General features: G+C 46.3%; 1 protein-coding gene across 3 annotated transcripts in view; it reads left to right on the top strand.

Moving 5' to 3' along the window:
• The first annotated feature begins 453 nt into the window (after positions 1 to 453).
• tmem229b (transmembrane protein 229B) overlaps positions 454 to 15,913 on the top strand; it is a 62,172-nt gene continuing 46,712 nt past the window's right edge. Inside the window, exon 1 of one of the 3 annotated variants that reach the window (XM_051919786.1) lies at positions 454 to 663. The gene's annotated coding sequence lies outside the window, so the exon portion shown is untranslated. Of the gene's footprint in view, positions 664 to 754; positions 888 to 15,913 lie in introns of those variants that run through there. The other 2 variants (XM_051919784.1, XM_051919787.1) reach the window with 2 other exon arrangements.

Below are 15,913 nucleotides of genomic sequence, written 5' to 3'. Positions count from 1 at the left end.
TATCTATCTATCTATCTATCTATCTATCTATCTATCTATCAAGCCTGAAAGTGCTGCCACTCATCCTCACACTACCTGGCCAATTACCTTAACTATGTGTCTGTTTGGACTGTACCAACAACGCAAATGCAGCAACGCTAACTGCTGCGTCATCCAACTGCCCTGATCACGAAGAATCTCTATAAAGGTGAAAATGTGCGCCGTTTCCTCGTATGCAATTTGTACCCCTTATTTTCAAGGTTTTCCATCACTGATGCAGAGGTGAGTGCCGACGTGTGAATGAGAAAAATCGTATCTGTCTGCGTTGGAGAGAACAAACCTGCGCGCTGCCTGCCCGACTGCCTTCTTGTCCGCGAGGCGGTGGGTTGCCTCCGCTTCGCGCTTCTCTCTCTCTCTCTCTCTCTCTCTCTCTCTCTCTCTCTCTCCTGGAGCGACCTGTATCCGCACTGAGCGTGTCAGAAGGACAGCACAGTGTGCCGTGCGAGTAGCTGTGCGGGCGCGTGGTCGATCGCGCGCACTCCCGAACGCGCACTCCCGCCGACGCCGCTGCTGCAGTGAAACACAATGTGTCAATTTCCATTCAAAGAGGAGACAGAAGGGGGTGAGCCGGTGCGGCTTTTCAAGGGACACTCTGCGCCTGACGGAGCGGCTCTCGCTGAATAGGTCAGACCTTTAGTCTTCGTTTTGTCCTCGTAGACTCACGGTGGGACGCGTGTGTGTATGTGTGTGGAGGGGGTGTTTGGTTTTGCACAGTGGATGTGCGTGTGGGAATGACAGCACGAGAGCTTTGCTTCTGAGCCTTATCGCGATCGGTTGAGCGAGCTATCGGCTTGCTGCCCAGCACGCGCCGGTGGCCGGTGTCTTGTGGCATCGTTCCGACCCCCAAGGTAGGTGAGCTGCTAACTGCCAGCCCACACCATCCTCGGTGTGTGTATGTATGTGTGTGTGTAATAACGTAGAGCATCTCCGCTCCATTGGGATGTGAGGAGTGCGGGCTGCGCGATCGGGAGGTGGGGATGGAGTTGGCGGACAGGATCTGCCATCCTATTTCGTGTCACCTCAGCGGAGAAGGCACACGTAAACTTTCCCGATTCAGGTTCTTCTTCGTGCGGGTGAACGGCCTCCTCTCGTGGGAACGATAGCTCTCCTCCTGTAAAGTTTGAGCCGAGCGCAGGCCGTCACGTGTGCATCGCTGATTGACATTTTGCCTCTGAGCATTGTTCTCGTCTGAGTAGCGGGACTCCAGAAGGTGGCATGGGGTGGGCATGTCCAGCGTGCTCAAGGACATCGCCCGATCCTACGAGGGCCAGGCGCATGGAGCAGATTCAGAGCTCGGGCAGAAGCGCAGCTCGCTTTCTTTCACGCGTAAGCCTAGCAGCAGCAGTGGCAGCGGCGCTAGTGGCAGCGGCAGCATCTCCTAGATGTTAGGACAACGACCCCGCGTGCACAGCTGGAACCTGTCAGTCACCGCGACACAATTTCAAAATCGCTACGCGCTAACGTGTCGCTTCCAAGAATCTTTGCCTTCCGTGGCGTTTTTCTTTTTAAAAATGCACATGGAGCCGCTGGAGCTCCACCGCATCCACCTAAGCCGAACGAGCAACACGAGCCACATACAAATGGAGTTGAGAATCCCCCACTGGCTCGATATGCACCAAGTTCTAAACGCTGCAGTTTGGATTCATAAGGAGTTCAGCCTAACTGCTCTTGGCATTCTAATTACAGGGAAAGTCTTATAGGGGCAATGTCGTTGCTTAGTAATGAGATAATCGGATCTGTTTTGCACAGGCTTGAAGTGGACTTTGGAGTCCTGCTGGGTCAGAGAAACGTTTGCAAGAGAGATGGTTGCACCCAGTTATTTAGGAGCCCTGTAAGCGAAAGGGTGGGCAGTCCGTTTTATTATTACATGGTACTCTTATTCTCTGCCATGGACTGGCGTCCCGTCCAGGGTTTGTTCCCCACCTTGTACTCTCTGCTAGCTGGGATAGGCTCCAGCAGACCCCCCACGACCCTGTTCAGGACATGATGCTGACTGACTGAGTCTTCTCCTTAGGTTGGATATTGTTAGGAATCACACAGATGACACATTTTTCAACAATGGTGAGATGATAATGAAATAACACCCAGCAAAGGGTTTTCCTGAACCTGCTTTATGCAATGCTGGGGGTCTCAGGGTGTCCGAACTATTCACAGCAGCCCCAGGCACCCTGTGGTAGACCGGCTGTGGAGAGGACGGCCACTTATCACAGAGGAATCAGAAACCTTGAGAACCTTTAAGAAGAATCTGGGTGAGATATTGGGACGGCTGAGCTATTAGCTATTAGCTATGAGGGGCTGAATGGCCTCCTCTTGTGTTTCAGATGACTTGTGTTTCTTGTGATAGTTGTACATGTGCCCACCTTCACTCTTATGGGGTTAATGGAGTTTGAGGTGTAGGCGGACACCGGGTATAAGCCAGGCAAGGACCGGGAGAACATGCACACTCCACATAGGTAGTGCTCAGACCTCAGCAGGATCTATCTATAGAGAATCTATTATATAGTGCCTTTCATATCTATCTATTGAGTATCTATGATATAGTGCCTTTCATATCTATCTATCTATCTATCTATCTATCTATCTATCTATCTATCTATGTATCTATCTATTATATAGTGCCTTATCTATCTATGTATTGAGTATCTATTATATAGTGCCTTTCATATCTATCTATCTATCTATCTATCTATCTATCTATCTATCTATCTATCTATCTATCTATCTATCTATCTATCTATCTATCTATCTATGATATAGTGCCTTTCATATCTATCTATCTATCTATCTATCTATCTATCTATCTATCTATCTATCTATCTATCTATCTATCTATCTATCTATCTAATCAACATGAGCTGACATTCCCCGACTGGCTCGATGTTCACCAAGTTCTGAACGCTCCAGTTTGGACTCATTAGGATGGCCGAGTGCTGTATGGTCGTGCTGCTTGCTGACTGAGCCTTCATTCTATACGCCTATCCACTCCACACCAGCTGCAGAGTGATGATGTTAAGCGTCCTTTAAATGACACCTCAGTGATGTTCCACGAAACGTCATTTGTGTCTTCCTCAACACGTACCTCGTGTTTCGTTCTTACGCTGTGGCTAAGAGTGGGGTTAAGGGGGTTTGGCTTCCTACCCCTTATGTGTCTCAGTAGAAACTGAGAGCCGTCAGAGCAGTTCACATTCCTCCAGTCTTCAGCTGCCCAGTTTTGGCGATTCTGTGCCCACTGCAGTCTCAGCTTTCTGTTATTGGCGGACAGGAATGAACCCCATCGTGGTCTTGTGCTGTTGTAGCCCATCTGCCTCAGAGTTTGATGTGTTGTGCATTCTGAGGTGTACAAAGTGGTCCTCAGAGCCGTCCTGTCAGCTCGTACCCGTCTTGCCGCTGTCATCTACTAGGTGTTTCTCTCCACAGAACTGCCACCTGCTGAGTTCTTTTTCATTTTTCACGTCATTATCAGTAAGATTTGGCAAACCCCCCCCCCACACCCCAAGCTCAGCCGTCACTCAAGTACTCAGACCAGCCTGTCTGGCACCAACACTCAGGTCACGGGCCCATTCGCAGTTTTTTCCCCATTCTGGGGTTTTGAAGGGCTTGACGTCGGTGGTTCATCGTGTGGTTGGTGCAGCGATGCATTATCAGTGCATCGGAGTGTTTGCTGTGAGCGTGAAGTGAAGTGAAACTGCTGACCCGCATCTGCAGGAGCTTTTAATCCCCAAGTCCAACTCCGGGCCTGGTGGGCCGCAGTGGCTGCAGGTTTTCATTCTCACCCTTCTCCTAATCAGTGACCAGTTTTCACTGCTAATGAACTCCTTGTCCCTTCATTTTAATGGCCCTGTTTTTAAGGATTCAGTCCTCTGAATTGATTTGTTTCTTCATTAAATGGCAGCCAAACAGAAATGAGACGTGAAACGAGCCGACTGACCACCAGCTAAACTGGGGCTTCAAACTCCAACCAGTCTCTTAACGAGAAGCCGATTCTTGCTGTTAATTAAACTCGTTATTTAATTCCATGGCTTGTTGCTGCTCTCATTCTGCCACAGCAGACAATTCCAGATCTGTTGATTTTCTCTTTTTATTTTCTCGTATGCAAAGTATCGTCCAAAAATTCCATTTCGATGTTTTGATGAATCTCAATGTTTTAGACTTCCATGAGTCTGAATATACCATTTTTGGAATGATGTCCGTGTGTGTGTGTCTGTGTGTTCTTGTAATTCTATTAAACTTAGGACTTTTGACAGGATACACGCCAATAAGATGGGAACGTCAGTGAACGTGGGGACCAAAAATTTGAGTCCCCACGAAAGTAAGTATTGTACAGTGATAAGGAGGTGCTGTAGACCTACCCTGCATTAAAATCTACAGGGTCCCCAGAACCGGGCTTTAATGGAAAAAAATATGTGTGTGTGTCTATGTGTGTCTGTGCATGCGTGTGTGTGTCTGTGTGTGTGTCTGTGCGTGCGTGTGTGTGTAAACACGATAACTCAAGTTCGCTTTCACTTTGGTCAAACAAATTTTGCATACAAGTATTCGGTACAAATCGTAGATTTCCGTCGACTTTTGGGTTCTCTCCGCTAACTCGAAGTGGTACTTTACCTTTTATCAATGCAGCTACAGAGTCTGATTTGTTCACCTTGACTTTTATAATAATTGTTCAATATATTATTAATTTGATTAGATTTGTTGTTGATGGTTCTTTAATGTGTGGGTGGCATGGTGGCGCAGTGGTAGCGCTGCTGCCTCGCAGTAAGGAGACCTGGGTCCTCCCTGCGTGGAGTTTGCATGTTCTCCCCGTGTCTGCGTGGGTTTCCTCCTAAGGTTAGGTGCAGGTTAGGTGTGTTGGTGATTCTAAATTGTCCCTAGTGTGTGCTTGGTGTGTGTGTGTGCCCTGTGGTGGGTTGGCGCCCTGCCCAGGGATTTGTTCCCTGCCTTGTGCCCTGTGTTGGCTGGGATTGGCTCCAGCAGACCCCCGTGACCCTGTGTTAGGATATAGCAGGTTGGGTAATGGATGGATGGATGGATCATAATCATTGTCTTGCGGTTTACTCCTCAAATATCCATCCCCATATCTCGGTAAACGAGAAAGTCGAGGGGAGAGCACTCCTGATTATTTCTAAAACCACCGTCAAAATGTTTTGGTGTCCTGAGAGATCAGCCTTACTGAGGCCTCCACCTTTCTTTATTTTCAGATATTGCATGATGGGCACCGGTGAGCTGCTCTTGTTTTGCGTCTCCTTGTTGTTTATCTGCTAATTAAGGAAAATAAAAATAAACAACTAAGGGGTCTGAGTCAAGTTAAGTGAATTAAATCAAAGGCAAAAGAAGTTAATTAGCAGCCAAAACTGGTCACCAATGAAGAAGATGGTTAGAAAGAAAACCTGCAGCCACTGCGGCCCACCAGGACCGGAGTTCGACACCCCTGCCCAAAGTGGTCCAAGTGTTCAATGAAACGTTTTGAAAACACCTTTCACACAAACTACGCCACACGCCGACCCTGAGCTGCTGCTGCACGATTGTCTGATCAGATCGTTGCATGGGTGGACGGGTGGTCCTAGTCCTTGGCCCAGTGCGTGTGTATACACATACTGGTTTACTGGTAATTTATACATTATGTACATTTTATTCTCAGCCATGCTTGGCTGGCCTTGTTTTTCGTTGTTGCTTTTCCTTCCTTATTTTTCAGGTCCTCTGCCAGTGGTTTTGGGGGGTTTGAGGGGTCTGCGCAGTATCTTAGCTGCTTCTTTTGCTGCACTCGGACCACTTTGGCTTTTGTCTTCTATGTCCTCTGTCAGGCCTTGGTGTTTCTCTAGCCATTCATCTTCCTTTTTCTGGATGTTGCTATTATTTATAACTGTTATTTGTATTTAAATGTATTATAACTTGCATTGTATGTCATACTGGATAAAGACATCTGTAACAATAGATAATAAAAATAAATATACTGTACTAGTCACCCCCCGCGTAGAAATGAAACAGGACAGTGAGGAGGGTCCCGCCCGACCCGCAGCGTCTCTCTCGGATTAGCGTGAAATATATCGGTACCACAAGCGAACTCTTATACCTAGCACGACGAGAGAAGTCACAGAATCAACCGGAATGTGCAAGAAAATTCTAGAAAATACCCAGTCTAAATCCGTGAAGTAATTCTCTCATTCACTAGCTAGACTGGCGCGTGAGTGAGGAGGGTCCCCTCCATTCGGCCCACTGCATGTCTCTCTCGGATTCACGTAAATAAGTCGGTACCACAAGTGAACTTTGATACTTGGAGCGATGAGAGAAGTCACAGAATCAACCGGAATGTTCAAGAAAATTCTAGAAAAAAAAAAAAAAACAATCTAAATCCATGACGTAGTTCTCTCATTCGCTAGCAAAGTGGAGGTAAGGTACACGTCCCACCTCCCCCTCCCCTCGGCCCGCAGCGTCTCTCTTGGATTCGCGCAAATGAGCCGGTACTGCAAGTGAACTATTATACATAGCGTGATGAGAGAAGTCACAGAATCAACCGGAACGTGCAAGCAAATTCTAGAAAATACCCAGTCTAAATCCGTGAAGTAATTCTCTCATTCACTGGCTAAGCAAAGGTAATTTACACGTTCAGAGGCTGGCGCGTGAGTGAGGAGGGTCCCGCTTCCCCCTCCACTCGGCCCGCTGCATGTCTCTCTCGGATTCACGTAAATAAGTCGGTACCGCAAGTGAACTTTGATACTTGGAGCGATGAGAGAAGTCACAGAATCAACCGGAATGTTCAAGAAAATTCTAGAAAAAAAAAACAAAAACGATCTAAATCCATGACGTAGTTCTCTCATTCGCTGGCAAAGTGGAGGTAAGGTACACGCTCAGAGGCTGGCGCGTGAGTGAGGAGGGTCTCGCTTCCCCCTCCACTCGGCCCACTGCATGTCTCTCTCGGATTCGCATAAATAAATTGGTACCACAAGTGAACTATGATACTGTACTTGGTGTGATGAGAGAAGTCACAGAATCAACCGGAATGTTCAAGAAAATTCTAGAAAAAAAAAAAAAAAAAGATCTAAATCCGTGATGTAGTTCTCTCATTCGCTAGCAAAGTGGAGGTAAGGTACACGTCCCACCTCCCCCTCCCCTCGGCCCGCAGCGTCTCTCTTGGATTCGCGCAAATGAGCCGGTACTGCAAGTGAACTATTATACATAGCGTGATGAGAGAAGTCACAGAATCAACCGGAACTTGCAAGCAAATTCTAGAAAATACCCAGTCTAAATCCGTGAAGTAATTCTCTCATTCACTAGCTAAGCAAAGGTAAGGTACATGCTCAGAGGCTGGCGCGTGAGTGAGGAGGGTCCCGCTTCCCCCTCCACTCGGCCCGCTGCGTGTCTCTCAGATTCATGTAAATAAGTCGGTACTGCAAGTGAACTATGATACTTGGCGCAATGAAAGAAGTCACAGAATCAACCGGAATGTTCAAGAAAATTCTAGAAAAAAAAAAAGATCTAAATCCGTGATGTAGTTCTCTTATTCGCTAGCAAAGCGGAGGTAAGGTACACGTCCCACCTCCCCCTCCACTCGGCCCGCTGCATGTCTCTCTTGGATTCACACAAATAAGTCGGTACCACAAGTGAACTTTGATACTGTACTTGCCGTGAAGAGTGAGGAGGGTCCCGCTTCCCCCTCCACTCGGCCCGCTGCAAGTCGCAGAATCAACCGGAATGTTCAAGAAAATTCTAGAAAATTCATGAAGTAGTTCTGTTGTGAAAATCGGACATACAGACAGACTTTGGATTTTATATATATAATATATACACACAGTGGGTATAGAAAAGAATCCCCCCCTTTGAAATATTCCCATTTTTTTTGCTTTACAGCCTCAAATGAAAACACACAAACTAATATTTTTTCCCAGCTTTACTTACTTAATGCAATCTCTAACATCCAAGTGAAAAATATCACAGCTACAGTTCAGAAGAATTTTAAAAAATCAAAAACAAGAAATCCAGAGATTAATAAAGGACCCCCCCCCCCCCAAACTCCATCAGGTATAAGTGCCCACCATTTCCACTGCAGACCCTGGTTACTGGCTGTGATGAATTGTAATCCGTGTGATTAGTGAAGCTGTTCCTGGTCCATTCATTCCCTTGCTTGGTAGTGCAACTGACAGCAGACAACTGACTGTGGGTGGTAAGCCACTTTCAAAAGATCTCAGGGACAGAGTTGTGCACAGACATAAGGCAGGAGATGGAAGACACAAACATCTCAAAGGCTTTGTCAATCCCAATGAGCTCAGTAAAGTCCATCATAAAGAAGAGGTGAGTGTTTGGTACTACTAGGACCCTCCCTGGATCCTCCAAACTGGATGGAAGAGCAAAGAGGACACTGGTAAGAGAGGCTACCAAGAGTGCAATGGCCACTTTGAAAGAGTTACAGGATTTGATGACACAGAGTGGTCATTAATGGTGTGCATGTGACAACAATTTCACAAGCGCTCCACAACTTGTGGCTTGTTCAGGTAGGGTCGCACTTCTCAAGAAAGGCCACATTAAGACTCGTTTGAGCTTTGCCAGAATGCAGCTTGAAGATTCGGATGCCAAGTAGGGAAAGGTCTTCTGGTCAGATGAGACCAAAATCAAACTATCTGGCATCAATACCAAATGGTACAACAATGCAGCTCACCATCCACAACACACCATACCTACAGTAAAGCACGGAGGTGGTGGCAGCATCTTGTTGGGGGGGGGGGGGGGGGTTTGGGGCTCTTGTTAGGGTAGAAGGAGAAATGGATGGGGCAAAATACTTGAGGACGACCTTCTACCCTCTGCCAGAAAGTTGAAGAGGGGCAGAATGTTCACCTTTCAACACGGCAACATGCCGAAGCACACAGCAAAATGGACCACACAGTGGCTGAAGGAGAAAAAGTGGATGTCCTGGTGTGGCCAGTCAGAGCCCAGACCTAAATCCCATTGAAAATCTGTGGAAAGATCTGAAGATAGCAGACCACCAACACTCACCAGAATGGGGGGCAAATATTCAGTGGGCTCAATCTAGGTGTGTAAAGCGGATAGAGAAGAATCCCAACAGACTCAAGGCTGTCATTAAAGCAATAGGGGGGGTCAACAAAATATTGACATTGGGGGGGGGGGGTGGTCCTTTATTAATCTCAGTAGGTCTTGTTTTTGATTCTTTATAATTTTTCTGAACTGTAGTTGTGAAATCTTGAACTTGGATGTTAGAGATTGCGTTGAGTAAGTAAAGCTGGGGAGACATACTGGTTTGTGTGTTTTCATTTAAGGCGGTAAAGCAAAAAAAACTGGGAATATTTCAAAGTGTGTGGGGGGGGGGTGTTCTTTTCTATACCCACTGTAAATATATATTGCTCATTTATACCCAGGGCAGGCAGTGTGGTGTAGTGAGAAAGATGGTGGACTTCAAACCCTTGAGGTAGTGAGTGCCAATCCCACTGCTGACACCACGTGACCATCAATAAGCCATTTCCGCTGCCTGTGAAGTAATGCCATCTGATAAAGGCATCAGTTTAATAAGCAAATGCCAATTTCAGCTTCAGATCGAGGCAGGAACCAACACTGGCTTTGAAACCCTCACCCCACTATGCCCACTTTTGTCGTATTGCTCTTGTCGTAGACACTTTTCCAGTGAATATTCCAAGGCTGGCTCTGCTAGTTCTTGTGTGTGTTGGCTGGAAACTGTGATGTGCCATCCATCCATTGTCTTAACCCGATATAAAGAGACAAAAAGGCACAAGATGAAGGGTCTGGGGCACCCGAAGGCAATCCCCCATATACAGTATATGAAGGTACGCAAAAGGCGTAAAAAGTAAACGCAATTAATATGTTATAAACTCTCAAGACGTTCTGGCTCTAAGATGGCGTTGGTCCCCTTTATGAAGAATTCCGGCAGGAAGAGGTGGGCCCAGGTGGTCTGACCCCGGGAGTGACGTCCGAGTGGCAGTGATGTCAATCTTCCTTTCTGCTGAGGGAGAAGGAGAAGAGAGATAGGGTGTTATTAGACAGTGCCCCCCCATCATGTCTCGGCGGTACATCACACTTATCTACGCCCTTAGGTTGCTCCCCAAGCACATGGGCATGTGCCACCGATTATCCACGGCAGGGTTGCAGGGAAGATGGAGCCTGCCCTAGCAAGCATAGGAGATGCCATTCACTTTACCCTCTGGACACTTTTGCGATGCACATTCATCTGGGTTGGATTCATGGTGCCCTGTTGCTGTCATTGAAGTCTAGTGACCATTCATTCATCCATTTTTAAACCTGCCCAGTTAGGTTAAGGGGTGCCAAGGGTGCAAGGCATGAACCAATCTAGGATGGGATGCCATAGCATTGTGGGACTTCCCCATACTGTACATTCACACCCACATGAGACTAAATTCGGAGTTGCCAATCAACCTAATCTGCACATAGCTGGCATGTGATAGGGAAACACACAAACATAGGGAACGATCAGGCTGGCATTCAACCTCAGTTTTCTGAAGCTCTGCCACACAGTCACCAGTCATTCTTATTGCTGTGCCAGTCACCAAGGTTCTTCCCCTGTTGGTTCAGCTCATATGAATTGCAAGTGTTGTGGCACTTAGATCTTAATCCTGTGAACTCCTGGCCTGGCAGATTACAGCTCTCATGCCAGCCTTGTGCTCACATGAAATGGGTTTAAGGTTTTAGGGATGGCAGGGGACAGGGTCTGAGGCGTGGTGGCTGTGAATAAATCATCACCTTGAAGGCGACCCCACTTACTTGATCTACTTGGTGGCCTTCCATGTTAATTTAATGAGAATGCGAACGTGCCAAGCATTGTTTACTTTGTGCTGGTCACGTCAGGTTGGGGAGCATGCACTGGTGCAGCGTACCCACCACATGACGAAACAGCTCAGTATCCCGGTTGGCAACTCCCCAGGCAGACACACAGTCCAGTGCCAGCCTCTGCAAATGACCATCTATCTGCCACAAGCAGGTGTTACATGGGTGTCCCCTTGGCATAGTCCAGCCACTCGGGTCCTCAGCAAAGAGCTGGATCACCCTCTGGGAATCGTGCCACATGGCCGTAGTGCCGTAACTGACGCTCCCTCACAGTGCAGGTCATGTGCCTCATTTGGGACTCCATGAGCAACACAAAGTCACACCAGTGGTACCAAAGGATTCTCTGAAGAGACACAAGGAGTCCAGTCTTCATCTCAGGTCACTGGATAGCGTCCATGTCTCACAAACAGGGAGCACCAGGACTCTAAAGACTTGGACCTTCGTCCTTTTGCAGAAATATCAGGAGCGCCACACACCCCTTTCCAGTAACCTCATGACTCCCCATGGTCTCTCATGTTATACGAAGAGTCACCAGAAACATGAATGTCATAAACCTCTCAACGAGGTCGACGCTCTCTCCACAGACAGACACAATGTTGGTTTTTATCAGGACCCTCACAAGCCCAGACCCTCAGACTCCTCAAGGCTCAGTCTCTTACGAGCCCCCATCAGAGCCTCCATTGATGATCACAGCATCATCAGCAAAGTCAAGCCTGGCAGCATGTGGCTCAAGGCCAGTCCACTGTAGTGCCCACTCAGGTTGAACCCTGCACCCACATTTGAGCCAGTTCAGGTTGCTTCTCCACACCCAGAGCACTTGTCTTCAAAGATGAGGGAGGATGGAGAAGCCACACAGATAACACCAAGTGTAGGACTCGCAGCCAGCATCACCGGGCAGCAGCACTAACTCCTGCGCCACTGGGCTCTCCCAGTTTTAATAAAACCACTAACCATCCATCCATCCTTCTTTGAAATACCAAACACACTTAATTCAAATCCAACCTTGAGGGAGTGCCAGGACATCAGAGCAGCCCGCTCACACTGTGACAATTAAAGAGTCAGCAATGCCACTAACTAAATAGCAGTTCACACGGAGAGGGTTTAAGTGATTATATTTTTATTTCATGAATGAATGGTTATTTTATAATGGCACTAGCTGTGCTACACATCAAAGACAGGTTGAAATCTAATTAATCAAGACTGAATAATTGTATTGTAAATGTATTTTGTAATGCATGTAGAAATAAAATGAATTGCATTTTTCATTTCAACAGATGGCGCATCACAAACATTTGTAGTAATAAAATGTATTACTTCAAATGTTTGTGATGCATCATCTGTTGGATTGACAAAAAAGCACATGCCTCTGTTATATGCCAATTGGTGAGGAATTTGTAAAAGCACTGTTAATATTTGTGATGTGCCATCTGTTGAAATGAGGAATGTAATGCATTTTATCACTACAAGTGTTTGAGATATGCCTTCTGTTGGAATGAGGAATGCAATGCATTTTATTGCTACAAATGTTTGCAGTGCATCATCTGCTGGAATAACCAATGCAATGTGATTTATTACTTCAAATGTTTGTAATGTGCCATCTGTTGGAATAAGGAATGCAATGCATTTTATTACTTCAAATGTTTGCAATGCACCATCTGTTGAAATAACAAATGCACCATCTGTTGGAATAACAAATGCAATGCATTTTATCACTACAAATGTTTGCAATGCATCATCTGCTGAAATAACAAATGCAATGCATTTTAATCCTAAATAATTTTGCTATGCACCATCTGTTGGAATAACTAATGCAATGCGATTTATTACTTCAAATGTTTGTAATGTGCTATCTGTTGGAATAAGGAATGCAATGCATTTTATTACTACAAATGTTTGCAATGCACCATCTGTTGGAATAACAAATGCAATGCATTTTATCACTACAAATGTTTGCAGTGCATCATCTGCTGGAATAACAAATGCAATCTGTTTTATTACTACAAATGTTTGCAATGCGACATCTGTTGGAATAACAGATGCAATGCACTTTAATCCTACATAATTTTGCTATGCACCATCTGTTGGAATAACCAATGCAATGTGATTTATTACTTCAAATTTTTGTGATGTGCTATCTGTTGGAATAAGGAATGCAATGCATTTTATCACTACAAACGTTTGCAATGCACCATCTGTTGGAATAACAAATGCAATGCATTTTTATTGCTACAAATGCTTGCAATGCGGCATCTGTTGGAATAACAAAGGCAATGCATTTTAATCCTACATATTTTTGCAATGCACCATCTGTTGGAATAACCAATGCAATGCGTTTTATTACTATAAATGTTTGTAATGCGCCATCTGTTGGAATAAAAAATTCAATGCAGTTTATTACTACAAATGTTTGTGATGTGCTATCTGTTGAAATGACAGAGACACAGAGACAGACAGACAGACACAGATACACAGACACTTGTCCTTTTATTAAGGTGGATAAGCACTGCCTTGGAATAGGCAAACATCAAATGATTAGCATTAAGCGATGTAGAGACTAGTGCTGCTGCAGGGTTCAAATCCCACTCGTGGATGTTTTTTGTGTAGAGTTTGCGTGTTCTCCTTTTTAGGTTTTCCTTCCACATCACTAAGGTCATATGTGTTAGATTAATGGGTTATTTCAAATTTGCACTGTGGGGTGTGTCAGAGTGCACCCTCAGTGGTCTTGGATTCTGTCCATAATTCTTTCCTGCCAAGAGCCCATTGTTGATGGGATAAACTTGGCACTGCTCACTTAGGGGGGATTAGGCAGGTTTGGTAATGTTAGGTGTCTAAAATAACTCTGGCTGGTTCCTGCCTTCTGCTCAGTAATGTTTGGGTGGGCCGCAGCCCTCTGTGACCCCCAGTCGGATAGCCACGTTAACTTCCTTAAAGTCTACAGTATATACACAAAGGGTTTGTGCTTTGGACACTGAGGGGAGAACCGGTCGTAGAGTCTAATTATACAGACTACCCCGCTATGGACTACGAGGGGCAACGTCTGTCCACCCCACCTAGAGCTCCAAACTGGCACTGCTGGCTGTAATTTACTTTCTGTTCTTAGGTGAGTCAGCTAACTTGTAATAAGTGTACCTTGTTAAATACCAAGGGATGGGGTTCAGCGTACAAAGGCGCTATATTAAGTTAAAGGCACCGGTTCATAGATAAGTGTGCCTTATTAAACACCACTGGATGAAGCTCACCAAGGAAAGGCGCTATATTAAGCAAAGGACACAGGTTCAATTGCCGTCTAACTTACAGTTTGTTCTGAAGTGAATTTCTAATTTCTAAAAGTGTGCTGGTGATAAACACCATGGTATGGGGTTCACCCTACAAAGGCGCTATATATATAAAATAAGTTTCTGATGTTCTGCCTCACTGCTTGACCTGCCAGAAGTCTCTTAATCTTACTCTGCTCCTAAACAATGGCACCTGGATGGTGTTCTATAAGGTCACACGTTAGCCCCCCAGGCCTGCCTGAGCCCCCACCCTGGTTTTCAGACTATCTGCCAAAGCAGACCCCTCTACCCCATCATGTGTGGGGCAGAGGTGCTGGTGGTCTTTGCTTGTCGCTGTGTACATTTTCAGGCCCTGCCCACACCACCCCTCCACTTTTTAACTGTGAGACTGGCACACTGGTAGCCGTTACCGCATCAGCACTTTGGGCTCTAATTGATAGCAAAGTGTAAAGAAGCGTCACAAACACCGAGAAATATTACCGTCTAGTTGTGCTGTTTATGCAGCGCTAAGACTTCGGCGTCAGCCCACACCACTCTCTCTGGGTGAACTCGGAGCGTCTCGCGTCGTGTCATGAGCCTCCATTCAGCTGACGTCTGATAAGTCCTTCACGTCTTAACTGCTCGGCCTGCTTCAGTGGACGTCACAGACGCCTGTTTCTGTCCCCTCCTGTTGCGTGGCCCCCCAAGCCGGTGTCGTGTTATTTCTTAGGACTGAATTACCCGACAGAGCTGAGCACAGAGTGTGCCAACAGGTGGAGGGATGTGACAAAACGTTCTGTCGGCAAGCTGATCTGCCGGAATGTCAGAACTGGTGCCATCAAAGGAAACGCAGATCCTGCCTTGTGGTTTTCCTTAAAGGCCCCCATGGTTTGGAATTCTAGAGGAGGACGGCCTGGGCACATCAGCCATTTTGGGACCCCTCAGTGTGGATTAAGCCTCTTTGCTTACTTCTGCCCAGATCACCATCTGACTCTGATAACAGGCGGCACTTCAGTGCTCCCCCGAGTGGCGCATTGGCATAGCCCATGAAGCTGAGAGGGGATTGCTACAAAGTCACCTCTGAGCATTTAGGACCCCGAAATAGATGAGTTAGGAGTTAAGTGACCCCGGAAATCTTTATTCCACAGAGGCTGAAGATCAGTCACAAATCATACAAGCCCTTGTTTGCCTTCATCAAGTAAAAGGTCCGATGGCCATTGAGGTCCAGGAGTGGAGACAGGTGCATTGTGGGAAGAGGAAAGTTTTGTGGGCCTGAGAAATGAGGGTTGAGTTGATCTCCTCTGCCCGCTCTCAGTCAGCTCCTCAACATTTTTCATTTTCTTGTAGCGGGCAATCCCAGACGGACACGGGAAGCAAAGGATTCTGGGATCTGAGGGCCAGTGTATACACAGTATAGCGCCCCCTCTTGTCCAGCTCTATATTCTTCTACCATGTGACGTGTCTGTTATTATGTCTCATCATGCTTTTATACAGCTGGTCTCAATTCTGCCTCATTTGGTGGTCCACACGAGGCTGCCATTTAATTGTGTGAAGGGTCTTTAGCAGTGGTGGGAGGGTATTAGAGCTCAGCACACTGGGATTTGTCTCTTATTCTGCTTCTTGATGTGCTGTGTGTTGGGAGAAGGAGTGTAAAGCAGGTTGTTTCGTCTTAAACATGAACACAGATGTAATCTGTTATAGTTACACCTTGAGAGGGTCTCTAGCTGTGTCGCCCGTCTAAGAACATACAGTGCATCCGGAAAGTATTCACAGCGCATCACTTTCTCCACATTTTGTTATGTTACAGCCTTATTCCAAAATGG

This window comes from Erpetoichthys calabaricus, chromosome 16 (assembly GCF_900747795.2).
Source record: "Erpetoichthys calabaricus chromosome 16, fErpCal1.3, whole genome shotgun sequence".
NCBI lineage: Eukaryota > Metazoa > Chordata > Cladistia > Polypteriformes > Polypteridae > Erpetoichthys > Erpetoichthys calabaricus.
The sequence above is the reverse complement of the archived record's forward strand: the minus strand, read 5'-3'. Positions and strand labels throughout refer to the sequence as shown.